Source organism: Octodon degus, unplaced genomic scaffold, assembly GCF_000260255.1.
Source record: "Octodon degus isolate 3935 unplaced genomic scaffold, OctDeg1.0 scaffold00113, whole genome shotgun sequence".
NCBI classification, from domain to species: Eukaryota; Metazoa; Chordata; class Mammalia; order Rodentia; family Octodontidae; genus Octodon; species Octodon degus.
The window spans coordinates 6,294,971-6,308,058 of NW_004524689.1; the positions used below are offsets into that span (position 1 = coordinate 6,294,971).

Genomic DNA, 13,088 nt, shown 5'->3' on the forward strand with positions numbered 1-13,088 from the left:
CGAAGCCAACCGGCCTGGGCTGCAATGACGTCTGTGCTCCTTCCGGAAGCGTGTGCACAGGCCTGACTGGGGACGTAGAACTGGGTCATCCCTGTCCTGGCCGTGGAGGCCTGGGCTGCGCTCATTCGCAAACTCTTCCCTCAAGGCACCCCCCAGCTCCACAGAAGCCTGGGGCTGCAGGCTCAAGACCCAGAGCCAGAGAAGAGCTTGTAATTAGAGGTCCTGAATAAACTGCTGCAAGAAGAAAAAAAAAAAGACCCAGAGCCACCTGGCTGGCTCTCAGTGTCCCTCTGAGCTGGACTGCAGCAAGGCAGGCACCCCCAGAATGGTACCCACCAGACCTCAGTGTCGCTTTTCAGCCCTTGCTTCTCTGCCTCAGTGACACCCAGGGAGACCCTGTCTCACTGCACCCAGGTGGACTACAAATGCTTATTCTACTGAGCCATCTCCCCGGGCCTCCCAACTCTGTTTTTAAACTTGACCTGATGAGTGGATCTGCAGTCATGTGTGTCCCCACCCTCTGCTGGGGCTGTTGATATAGCCTGGTTTAGATCAGAGGTATTCTGTCCCACAAACCCAAGGACTGTTCTAGAAGAACTAGAATAATTCAAAAATTGACATTTTCTAGGAGTTCACTCCATATCAGACATTGCTGTAAGTATACATTGATTGATTGACTGATGGATTGAGTGTCCTGCTATGCATTTCAGGCTGGCCTTGAACTCACTATGTAGCCCATTCTGGCCTTGTGTTCGTGGCAATCCTCCTGCCTCAGCCTCCCGAGTGCCGGGATAGGTGTGCACCACCACAAAGGCTTATGGTCTAACATTTTACAAGGATGGAGTCTGTTAACCTTTTTTTTTTTTTTAAATTTATTTATTTATTTGTGTGTGTGTGTGTGTGTGTGTGGCCAGCTCAGCCCACCAGGGGGCGGGCTGGCTGGCATGTGGTGCTGGGGGATTGAACCGCGGTCCCTGTGCTTTGCTAAGCTTGTTCTAAGTAGGTGCTTTAGACCACTGAGCCATCTCACCAGTCCCGAGTCTGTTAACCTTAACCAGACTTCCAAAGGGGGGAGCTATTGCTAGCACCTCCATATTCAGAGGGAAAATGGACACACAGAGAGCGTCACTGGAGTGAGGTCACGCAGCTGTACACAGGCAGGGCTAGACTTCGCCACACTTTCCTAGAAGGAGAGAACGGAGCCAGGCGGCCTCCTGCAGGTGTCCACAGCTATCCTCTCTGGGTGTCAGGGTCCATTGGGGTGTCAGGGTAGAAGTCCCTCAGGTCTGAATGCAGCAGAGGCCCACGGTGCTGCGTGGGTGTGAGGCTGCGGAAGTTGGTGGCCCCGGGGGAAGTTCTGCAGGGGACCGTTCCGGGAATGGAGGCCATGGCCCCCAGCGGGCCGGTCCCCACTGACCAGCCACTGTCACAGGGGCTGGGGCCACTTTCTGGTCCATTACTTGGGCCCAGACATCGCCCCCCACCAGATTCATCTCAGAGTGTGCCACACGTGTGCCCTTCATGCCGAGGACACCATAAATCTGCCACCAGAAAGGCGTCAGTTTATTGACAGTTCAGAGGGAACTTGAGGTAGCTTCCTCCAAAACATACACAACAACAGTTAAAAATAGATCAAGAGAGATCAGAAACCAGGGAGAGGAAGGCAGAGACAACTCTAACAGGAACTTGAGGAACGAAGACTAATTTTGGATGTTAAGTTTAGTTTGAGCTTCCTGGCACCCCAAGCAAAAAGGGTGAGGGGCACGGTAAGTCCTTGATTGGGGCTCAGAAAGCAAGTGTCCCAGGCTTTCAGGAAAGTGAAACTTCTGAGGACAAGATACAGCAAAGTAGGAAGCGCAGAAAGGAGGCAGACGCTTACCGAATCTGCGTCCTCCCCAGAATGGCTCAGCCTTCCTGAATCTCGGCCATTGTGTCCAGAAACTAGAGTGGTGGCATTTAATGGCCGATCACTTTGCTGGGCTGCAGTGGGACCCCAGAGGACACACGTGAGGGTGTCTGGGTGCTGGGCACACCTTCCTCCAGGAGCAGCATCCAGCGTGAGGAGCAATCCATCGGCTACAAAGCATTCTGCACCCCACTGCAGCATGGGGAACTCTGAAAAGCAGAGCGCTGTGTTTAAATTGTAATCCAGAAGGCGGGCGGGGTGGCACACCCCTGTAATCCCAGCAGTCAGGAGGCTGAAGCAGGGGGAAGCACCTTGAGTTCAAGGCCAACCTGGACTACATAGTGAGTTCAAACTCAGCCTGAACTGCACAGTGAGATCCCAAATAAATAAATAAATAATGCTGCAACCCACCCAAAGCAGGGCTACAGACAGGTGCCAGGTCTATGCCACCGAGGATCTCTTTGGTTGGGTGAGGCCTCTGCCAAGGCTCAGGGAGCAGAGTCAGAGGTAGGGGAAAGGGGGACTGTGAGCCCCAGAAACCTCAGGGAGAAGGTGCTGGGCTCTATCCTGGAGGGAGCCATAACTCCTCCAAGCCTGCAGCCATGAGCCAAGAGCCCCAGGTCATTGCAGCCAATTGCCCAGTCTTCCCAAGCCCGGCCCCTCTCCGAGCCAGAAAGGGCACACATAGCCTCCAAAGCCAGCAGCAGCGGACGCTTGCTCGGGATGAAGAGCCCCCTGCTCTCCACCTTCGATGCTTACCTGTCCATGCAGTAGCCACATTAGGGCTGGTGCTTCGCACACTCAAGGACTGGGGTCCAATCCCCAGCACGCAGAATAGCAACGACAGAAAAGAGGTGGTATACAGCCCCATCATTTGTGAGCAATTGCCCAGCTCATGCCCAGCTCTTCATAGAAGGAGGTGAGAGCACTACTGGAACTGTATACCTGCCACTCGCTCCTCATCCTATGCCCTATTATTGATTGATTGATTGATTGATTGATTGATTGACAGGATATTGCTATGCTGCCCAGGCTGCCTCAAACTCCTAGGGATTCTCATGCCTCGGCCTCTCAAGTGCTGACATGACAGACATATGTCACCATGTCTGACTCACACCCCATTTTCTTAAGAAACTGCGCCCAGGGCTTCTCCCTGGGCCCCCCTCCACCTCCCTCTCTCCCAGTTGCCCTGCGTTGGCACCCGGACCCTCCTTGGGCACACAGCTGGCAGTCACCTCTGTTTGCTCCACCTCCATCCGCACCTGGCGCTATGCAATGGCAGGCGAATGTGGAGTTGTACCGGCTCAGGGACTTTATCTGCTGCCTTGCTTTTCATGGGAAGAAAACTTGTTTGGAACAGGGCAAAAGACCGCTTCCAAAGACCGCGGACCCGCCGCCCCAGCCGCGAGGGCAGTGGGAGGCGCGGCGAGCAGCTGGTGTTTTTCCTGTTCCGAGAGGACAGCAGCAAAGCGGGAAGCGGCGCTGCGGGCTGCGGCTGCGGCTCTGCGCCCCGCCTCCGCGTCCCTCACTCGCGCGCTGCGCCCTCGCCGGAGCGGCCGCGCCCCGGGTAAGCAGCGCCCTGGCCAGGGAGGCGGGAGGAAGTCCACGGACTCGGGGGTCGCGCCCTTGCTCGGGGGTGCTCCTGTGCCCCCAGCCCGTGAGCTCTGGCCCCGAGCAACTCGCACGTCCGGCCAGCGGGTCATGGCGCCCCTGGCCAGGCTCCGGGACATGGGTTGGGCTGGGGGGAACTCGGGATTGGGGGACACGGTCTAGACTGCCCTGGGGACATCGTGCGCCCCCCCCCCGAGGCGCCCACTTGGAGCGCGCCTACTCTGCTGTCCCGCGCCGACACCGCGCGCAGGCGGCAACCTTGGCGGGTGACCGGGTCCCGGCTGCGCTCCCCGTGACGGGGCGGCCTCGCGTGACCCGTGGAGCTGCGGGCTCCGAGCCCGGCAGCCGTCCGTCCCGAGCTTTCCGCACCCCATCCCCGCGCGGCGACCGGCGCAGTGGGGCCCGCGGTCTGGGCTCCCGGTTCCCCGGGAGGTGACATCAGCCATCAGATCTGCGACCGCGAGCCCGGGTTACAGCGGCGAAACCGCCCCCAGCTTTGCATTTCCGGACCTTTAAAAGAAAATATTCTTACCCGTAATTCGGCCTGAGTGAGGCTTTCTTTTTCTTTTAATTATAGTTTCCTGTTTTTATTTAGGCTTCCTCTTCTTGAGGTGGCCGCGAGGGGACCGGGGCCCTTTTTCCCGGGCTCCCGAGCTTGCGCTCTGCGAAGCTGGCTGTGCTGTCCAGGAGGGAGATGGGACCTAGGGACCCGGGGAGGACTTGGGAAGGCTCTGGTGGGCCGGGAGAGGGATGTGCGGGCCTTGGACCCCACCACACTGCTCCAGGGGGGCTTCCTCATATGCCTTCCTAGAAGTCCGACGGGGCCCCAACAAGTGTGTGGGCATGGCCACCTTTGGAGAGGAGGATACTTCCCCTTTCACGATTTGCCTAGGGAACAGTTCCCGGCCCCAGAGGGACCACAAGGGAAGGGCCATCCTTGGAGGAGGATCACTAGTGTTCTTGTCAATAGGTTTGTACGGTAAGACTCCCACCCTAAGACTCCATCCTTTTCCGTGTGTTTGCAATGAGCTCTCATAATGAGATTGTCTCCATTTTAAAGACCAGGAAACTGAGGGTTAAATAATCCAAGACACAGGCAGGACTGCTGCGCACCTGTAATCCCAGCATTCAGGAGGCTGAGGCAGGAGGATCACTGTGAGCTCTGAGGCCAACGTGGGCTACAGAGTGAGTTCAAGTCCAGGCTGAACTACATAGCAAGACACTGTCTCAAGAAAAAAATCAAGGGCCAGGGACATGGCTCAGTAGAATAAGCGCTGGCCTGGCAAGCACAGGGGCTTGGGTTCAATCTCCAGTTCTGCCTTACCAAAAAAAAAAAAAAAAAAAAAATCAAGGCTCATGCAGTTTACAAGGAGCTCATGGGGAGTCCTGGCAGATGCTGGAGTGCTCTGCACCTTGCTCTGTGGCCCTGATCCTAATGGTTCTCTCTGTGTAGGGTGTCGGAGAACAGGAATGAGGGTATCCCTGGTGCTCCCCTGTGAAATTCCCTGGAGGGACAGGTGCCCTGGGGAAGACTGAGGGCTCTCGCGCCACCTCCATGGTTGCTCCTCTTCGAGCTCTTGCCAGTCCCATCAAGGCTACAGAGACTCCCTTGCCTGCTCTGGAAGGGACCCAACTGGGTCCTGAGCTCTGCCATCCCTGTCCTGCTATGTTCAGGAGCCAGTCGCTGGTGACAGCAAGGCCCTGGTGGCCTCTGGAGTGGAGGCTGTGCCCAAGGCCAGTGCCGGCCATGCCCAGCTCTTTCTGTTTCGTTCCTGCAGCTCAGTGCAAGAGCGGGAAGGGTGGGGGGCCAGCACAGGGCCTGGAGAGCTGAGCCTGCTGGCAGAGAGGAGAGGAGAGGCCTCCTCCTCTGTGACAGGGCCTCGTGGAGAGCAAGGCTGCAAACCTCCACCCCTCGCCCTGCAGTTCACTAAACCCTGAAGGGCCCGCTCACGAATGCAGCGGGCGGAAATCCCCTGCAATCATATCAGAAACACTGGCAGTTTCAAGGTGGAAGGAAAACACCACCCTGGACCCCCTTCCCTTTCCCTGTAGCCCAGCCTGTGGCTTTCTGTGAGCTGCACCAACACGAGCCCCTCTGCATCCAAGAGCCCACGTGGTGAGTCCCGGAGCCCCTGAAAGTTCCCTGTCCTCGGGCTGGCTGTGAGCGCCCTCCTCCCCCAAGGTGAGGCCAGGTGCCCAGGAGCCGGTGCTTTCCAGAGCCGGGTGGCTAGGCACCCTGGGCACCGGGAGATGGGCAGGAGCATGGGCGTGGAGGCTCAAAAGCGGCACCAGCGAGGGACAGTGTCCCTCGTGCTGAGAAGAGAAGCAGGCCAGTGGTTGAAGCTGAGGAGGCCCGAGGCAGACCTTGCTCCCTCCAGGGGCTTTGGGGGATCCTTCCTGCTCTTCCAGCTTCTGGGGGCTCCTGGTAGTTCTGTGGCTGCTGCTCTCCACCTGGTCTTTTTGTGTGAAGCTCTTCGTCTTCCTTCTGGAGTACAAGGGATTGAACCCAGGGCCTCTGCACTGAGCTACATCCCCAGTCCTTTTGCGTGTTTCATTTTGAGGCAGAGTTTCTCTAAATTGCCCAAGCTAGGCTCAAATTTGAGATCCTCCTGCCTCAGCCTCACAGAGCACTAGGATTATAGTTGTGCACTATGGCCTGTTCCTCCCCTGCCCCATCTTTTTGAGACAGGATCTTACTGTGCAGCTCAGGCTGGCCTTGAACTCACTTTGTAGCCCAGGTTCCTCTCAAACTGGCAGTACTTGCAGTGATCCTCCTGCCTCAGCCTCCGGAGAGCTGGGATTACAGGTGTGTGCCACCATGCTTGGCTTTTTTATCTCTTATAAGGACATTTGTCACTGGGGTTAGGATCCACTCAGATAATCCAGGAAGAAATCATCTCAAGGTCCTTAACTTCATTACATTGACAGACAAAAACCTCTTTTGCATGTGATTATTTTTCTAACCAATGTGCAGTCTCAGGGTTAACATGTGGACATATCTTTGGGGAGCATAGATAGGAGGGATGTCCCTTTCTTTTAAACATTTTTTTAAAAATATTTTTGGGGCCGGGGAGATAGCTCAGTAGAATAAGCGCTTGCCTGGCAGCACAAGGGCCTGAGTTCAATCCCCAGTTCTGAAAAAAAAAAAAAAAAAAAAATTTGGTACAGAGTCCCACTATGCAGCTCAGATTTGTAGTGATCTTCCTGTTTCAGCCTCCCCAGTGCTAGGATTACAGGGCTGGCACGGCATGTGCTACCAGGGATCCAACCTGGGTCCTTGCGTTTGCCAGATAGGTGCTTAGACCACTAAACTATCTCCCCAGCCCTCTTCCTTCCTTCTTCCTTCCTTCCTTCCTTCCTTCCTTCCACTTTCCCTCTCTTTTTTCTTTTCTATTTTTTATTTCTTTTTTTTTTTTTTTGAGGCAGAGTCTTCCTATGTTGCCTAGACTGATCTCAAATTTGCAGTGATCCTCCTGCCTCAGCCTCCTGAGAGCTTAGATTACTGGCACTGACCACCTCCATGGGCTAAAGGGATGTCTTTCTGTGCCTTCTGGAGAAGGCACTGGCCCCCCTGGCGTGACCCTCCCCTTGGTGACCTGAGGCCAGGATTTCACCCCTATGTCTCTGGGAGCTCTTGTCTTGAGCCCCAGCTGCAACCCCTCCCAGCAGTTCTGCTCACTGGGGCCCCTGGGGCCCTGGGGTCCCTTACCAGGAAGGGGGTGGGGGTCAGGGCTCCGAGTGGCTTCTGTGCCTAGGATTTAGCTGCCTCACTGGGCCAGAAGCCTTTGAGAGCTGGTGGTGCATGTGGGGTCTGTGGACCCCATTGCTTGAAGCTAAAGGGTGGGAGGGCACCCTTTCTGTTGTGACACTGGGAGAAGAGCTCTGTCACAGACAGGGAAGCAGAATCCAGCCCTGTGGAGGCCGGCGTGTGCAGAGGGGGAGGGTGGCAGGCCATAGTCACCCGAGGACAGTGTCACAGCCAAGCAAAGCGCTCTCCTGAGTCAGGCCCGGGTTGTAATCTCAGCTGTGTTTATCTGCTGGTGACCGTGAACACACTGCTTAATCTCTGTGAGCCGCAGAGGTGCACCCAAATAGAATACATACAGGCTGGGCTCAAACTTGCCATCCTCCTGCCTCAGCCTCCCACCTGCAGCTGGCATTACAGGTGTGCATCAGTGTACCGGCTCAGCTGTGACAGTTTGAGTACAGGTCTGTGGCATTCGGCACGTTTGCACTGCTGTCCAGTGTCACTCCTTCGAACCCCAGAGAGTCTGCCTGTCTTGCAAAATTGAAAATTTTTACCCACAACACGAATTCCGCATCTCCTACGGCCTCTGGCACACACGCGTTCCCTCTGCCTTTCAATTTGACAACTCTAGGGACCTCACATAAGTGAAATTCTACAGTGTGAGTCCTTTCATGACTGGCTGATCTAATTTATGTTTTTAATGTGGCAGTTCTTTTTTTTTTTTATTGAGCCAGGCTCTTGCTATGTAGTTCAGGCTGGCCTTGGATTCACTGGTAGGGCCCAGGCTGGCCTTGAACTCTAGGTGACCCTCCTACCTCCTCCTCCAAGTGCTGAGATAACGGAGGAGCCCCCACCCACGCCCGCTTCATGGCTGATTTGAATTAGCAAGGTGTCTCCAAGCGTCACTGAGTTGCAACGCAGGCCGAGTTTCCTGTTCAGGGCTGCATCTGCTGTGGTGCGCACCTTGGTGAGCTTGCATGCGTCCTGCCGGTGGACACTTGGGCTGCTTTCACGTGGCTATCTCCTTTTATTTACAGGCAAGTGTGTTTTGGGAACCGAGGGCTTTGCACACGCCAAGCACGTACGGTACGGCGCACCACACCCCAGCCGCTCCGACTGTTTGAGGGATGCTGCTCCAGTGGTGGGATACGTAGATCTGTCCGAGTTACGGCTCGCGCTTCTTGGCATCACTGCGGCTCCGAGGAAGCAAGCACACGCGCGTGAGGTTGCCCGTTTCCATTAAGCCCTGGCTTGCCAGCAACTTGCGTCCTAACCTGCTCACTCTTCTTGGTGAGGGACTCGTCCCAAAGCAAGGATGACATTTTCTGAAGCATCCTCCACTGAGGGACACTTTATTATCTTTTTTTTTTTTTTTTTTTGGCAGACCGGGGATTGAACTCAGGCCCTTGTGCTTGCCAGGGAAGCGCTTATTCTACTGAGCCATCTCCCCGGCCCTACTAAGGGACACTTAGGTGGCTCTCAGACTCATACACACAGTTGTCGCGGCAAAGGCATTGAATACATGGGTTCTGCAGAGGATGGACCCGCAGAACCCAGTGAAGAATGGCTTCCCACCACCCTAAAAAATGTCAAAGGAAATGTTTTGCTAATAGTACAAAAGTTTAAATGTATTTCTTTTATGACTAATGAGGTTAGTTTTTTTGGCTGTTGCTTTGAGTCAGAGTCACGCTATACATGTTACACTGGCCTTGAACTCACTAGGTAACCTAGGCTGTCATTGAATTCATGGCGATCCTCCTGCTTCAGCCTCCCAGGTGTTGGGATCACAGGCATGCACCGCCACTTCTGGCTGGGTTCGACTCTTTTTTTCCTTTTATTTTAGGGAAGGGTCTACAGGGTGTTCATTGTCTCACTACTAGATTGGACTCCTAGCGATCCGCCTGTTTACAGCCTCCCAAGAGCTGGGATTATAGGCACACGCCACGCCCAGTCTCAATTGCCATCTCAGCCTGGGGGCAGGGCTGGCATGGCAGGCCCAGGATCAACCCCCTGGCCCCAGTGCCTGCTTGCAGGCCCTTTAATCCACTGAGCTATTTGGCCGGCCCTTCAGACACTAATTCTGCTTCCCCTAACTAGATGCCTTACGCTCTGTGGCCCTTCGTTGCACCAGGGGCCCTCGGTTTGCCTTATGGGCCAAACAAGGTATGTTCGATAATGAGCATCACGTTTCGCACAGCTGACCCTCAGCAAACACTAGCTGTTCTTGTTACCACTGTTTTAATGGAAATTAATAAGTCTTTGCCCCCCCCCCACCCGCAGCTGTAGGGGGGCTGTGCTGGCCCTGGGGAGCCCTAGAAGAGAAGCGGATAAAGCCATTTCTCATGGACCCTAGGTCCCCTGTGGTCCTGCAGCCGCTTAGAGCAGGGAGACCAAGGCACAGACTGCCACGGGGTTTTTCAGGGCCGAATTCCTCTGAGGCATGCAGAGAGGAATCGTGCATGAGCTTTGGGAAACTGAGGCAGCACTGTGGATGCCCTGGGGACTTGGGGTTTTCCATCAGCTTGGATTGGGCCCACGGAGCCCACTCCGGAGGTCCTGTAGGATCAAGGGACATTGCTTTTATTTCAAGTGGTCCCTAGGCAGCCATAAAGAAGCGAGGCCGAATGTCAGATGGTGCACTCTGTGCATGGCTTTTCCTGGGTTGAGAAGGGAGTCGTTAACTCCCAGATCTACGCCTCAAATAAATTACTTCATGAGAAATTTCTTGTAGGGGAAAAAAACACCAAAACCCCCAACTTTTCCCCTTACCTGTCCATCTCAAAAAAATTCCATTAAGAGGTTTCTCGGGTCGGAGGCGCTGACAGCCTGAGCTCTGAGGCCACCCATGCCTGCTGCCCCTGAGGGCTTGGAGTCCCGGGGACCCGGGTTCCCAGGCGTGGGTCTCTTTTCCCTGTGGTGTGGTGTGGCAGATATTTGAATAATACAGTGTGTCCACTGTCATTTGGAAACCAGTGGTAAAGTGTGCTCTATTTTTACTTGTGGTGCCTAAGATGGGGGTGACTTCCTGTCCAGTGCTGCTGTATTTGGAGAAAGTGGGTGGAAAGGTAGCTCCGTGTCATTGTCAAATGGAAGAGGTTTATTGTGGGGGTGGAGGCTGGCTAGGAATGCCTTCAGGGCAGGTTTGAGTCCTGGGGATTGAACCACAGCAACCTGAGCCTGACTGCTTTGTGGAAGCCGCCACTTAAAAGAACTGAGCTAAGGGGCAGGCCCCCTGGAAGAGGTTTTGTTCCTGTTTGTTGTTGTTGTTGAGGCAGGGCCTCATTATGTAATCCAGGCTGGCTTTGAACTTCCTGTGTAGCCCAGGCTGGTCTTGAACTTGCAACAATCCTGCCTCAGCCTCCTGGGTGCTGAGATCACGGGTGTAGGCCCCCATGCCTGGTGGGAAGAGCTTTTAATATCAGGTGTTTCCTGTCTCGGTTTTGACCCTGAACACCTATGTGACCTTGGAGATCTGCTTAAGGAACAGGTTCTCATCTGAAAAGTAAAATGACATCTCTTTTGTTGGAGCAGAAATAATGAAGGATCTGTAGCAAGTCTTGGCCACTTCAAAAATTTTGATTCTGTAATTAGCTATTGCAAAGAATGGATCTTTGTGGCCCATGGGGTGGGAGGGAGTAAATTTTAAATGACAGCCATCTGTGTCATAAGTGATTAAAATTCATATGGTGTGTTCTGTTGGTCAGCCTTTCATTGCTGTTACAAAATGTCTGAGATAATCAATGAACTTCCAAAAAAGGAAAGGTGTTTGACCCGCATTTTGGAGGTGTCAGGCTGTAAGGCGTTAGCAGGAAGGCACGGGGCTTGGAGCTGTTTATCTCAGGTGCCTGGAAGGATTTCCACTCTCTCGGGCCTGGCTTGGCCCAGGCCACGCCCCCAGCCACTTAAGACCACCCCTTGAACCCGCCTCTTAAAGGAGCCGCCACCTTCCAATCGCTCCGAGCTGAAGATTAGCATATGGTGCCTTGGGGGAATCTTCCAGATGCGGACGCTAGTATAAGGGAAGGAGTTTGTACTCGCTCTCAATTGATCCTCCTGTGAATGGTTGAACGGAATTCACCACACGTAGTAATTCGGTCTTTTTTGGCCCGTTCCATACACTTAGTGTTTCAGCCTTCCTGGTCCCTTGCATGTAGGAAGCCCTCTGGGTACCAAACAGGCTGTGGTAGGGGAGATTTCTTGTCCCGGGCCGCTTCCTTCCTCCCATGGGGCAGCTGCATGGGAAGGCAGTGAGGTTGGCCGGGTCCCTTGATCATTGGCGAGGACTCTAGGTGGCCCTGTCACCTGGGAGCTGCACCCTCAGCCCAGCTGTCTCCAATCAACCAAGTGACCTTGACCCTAGGCACCTTCCTCCGTCCTTGATGTCCCCAGCCTGCGTTTTGGCCTGAGGAGACGAAATGTGTGACCCTGGTCCTCTCCTCCCAACCCAGCTGTGACCTTGCTTTGAAGCTGCAGGCTCTATTTTTAATGCTAACTTCACTTTACGGTTCTATTCCATGGGTACATGCATGTTTATTTTACTGTAAAGAATATTTTCCCCTAACCTTTGAGTCAAGTAGATGCTCTGGGAAGATATTTATGTTTTTTCTGTGATTTCCGCTGCTCCTGGTGCAATGACTTCAACCTTAGTTTGAGTAAATAGGGTGGTGCATGACTAGTTGGGATTGTGACGAGAAATGAGTAGTTGTATCAAAATGGGGTGTGTGTCTGCGTGTGTGTGTGTGTGTGTGTGTGTGTGTGTGTGTTGCTGGGAATTAATCCCAGGATCTTATTCTTTTTTTTTTTTTTTTTTTTTTTTGTCCGAACCGGGGATTGAACTCAGGCCCTTGAGCTTGCCAGGCAAGTGCTTACTCTACTGAGCCATCTCCCCGGTCCCCCAGGATCTTATTCTAAGCTACTTCCCCGATCTTTTTTATTTTGACATGGGGAGGTGTCTCACAAAGTCTCTAAATTGAGCAAGGCTACACTTCAGCTTGTAATCCTCCTGCCTCAGCCTTTCAAGAGTGCTGGGATTATAAGCATGCACCGCCACACCTTGCTAAAGCTTTTTTCTTTTTAAGCCCTTTTGTCCTGGATAGCTTGTTGTTTGAGCAATTGAGACTTTGGTTTAGGCAGAGATTTATTAAGAGGCTGTAACTCCAGTCTAAACATTTTATTTTAGAGCACATCTGTATGCATGGGCTCGCCGATCTTTTTTTTTTTAATTTTTAAAAAATTTTATTTATTTATTTATGTGTGTGTGTGTGTGTGTGTGTGTGTGTGTGTGTGTGTTGCTGGGAATTAATCCCAGGATCTTATTCTTTTTTTTTTTTTCTTTTTTTGTCCGAACCGGGGATTGAACTCAGGCCCTTGAGCTTGCCAGGCAAGTGCTTACTCTACTGAGCCATCTCCCCGGCCCGGGCTCACCAATCTTAACAAGGACCAAAGCCCCTCCTTTGAGTGGGTAGAAGTCCCTGCTGTCAAACAGGACATGGCTGCAGGGCACAGCCCCCGGTGCTTTACCATTGTTTGCCTGGCCTGACTCCACCGAAACTTCGTTTTAGGGCTCGTCTCCCGTGGATTTCTAATCACACAGTTTCATCGCAGGCCATGATGGCGTACACTTACAGTCCTAGTACCTGGGAGGCTAAGCTGGGTGGATCATGAGTCCGAGACCAGCCTGCGCTACATAGCGAGGCCCTATCAAAAATTAAAAACCAAAACCAAAAACTAAACAGACGTGAAAGCGTACAGCTTCACGCAGGCTCCTTGCCACGCCCGCCCGTGTTCTGCCCACCACCGTGCCGGGGACGAGCGTGGGGTGAC

At 53.7% G+C, this 13,088-nt stretch overlaps 1 protein-coding gene across 2 annotated transcripts in view; it reads left to right on the top strand.

Moving 5' to 3' along the window:
* The first annotated feature begins 3,391 nt into the window (after positions 1-3,391).
* Positions 3,392-13,088, top strand: part of Pik3cd (phosphatidylinositol-4,5-bisphosphate 3-kinase catalytic subunit delta) — a 45,161-nt gene continuing 35,464 nt past the window's right edge. For both annotated transcript variants that reach the window (XM_023699536.1, XM_023699539.1), the window contains exon 1: positions 3,392-3,473. The gene's annotated coding sequence lies outside the window, so the exon portion shown is untranslated. The remainder of the gene's footprint in view (positions 3,474-13,088) is intronic.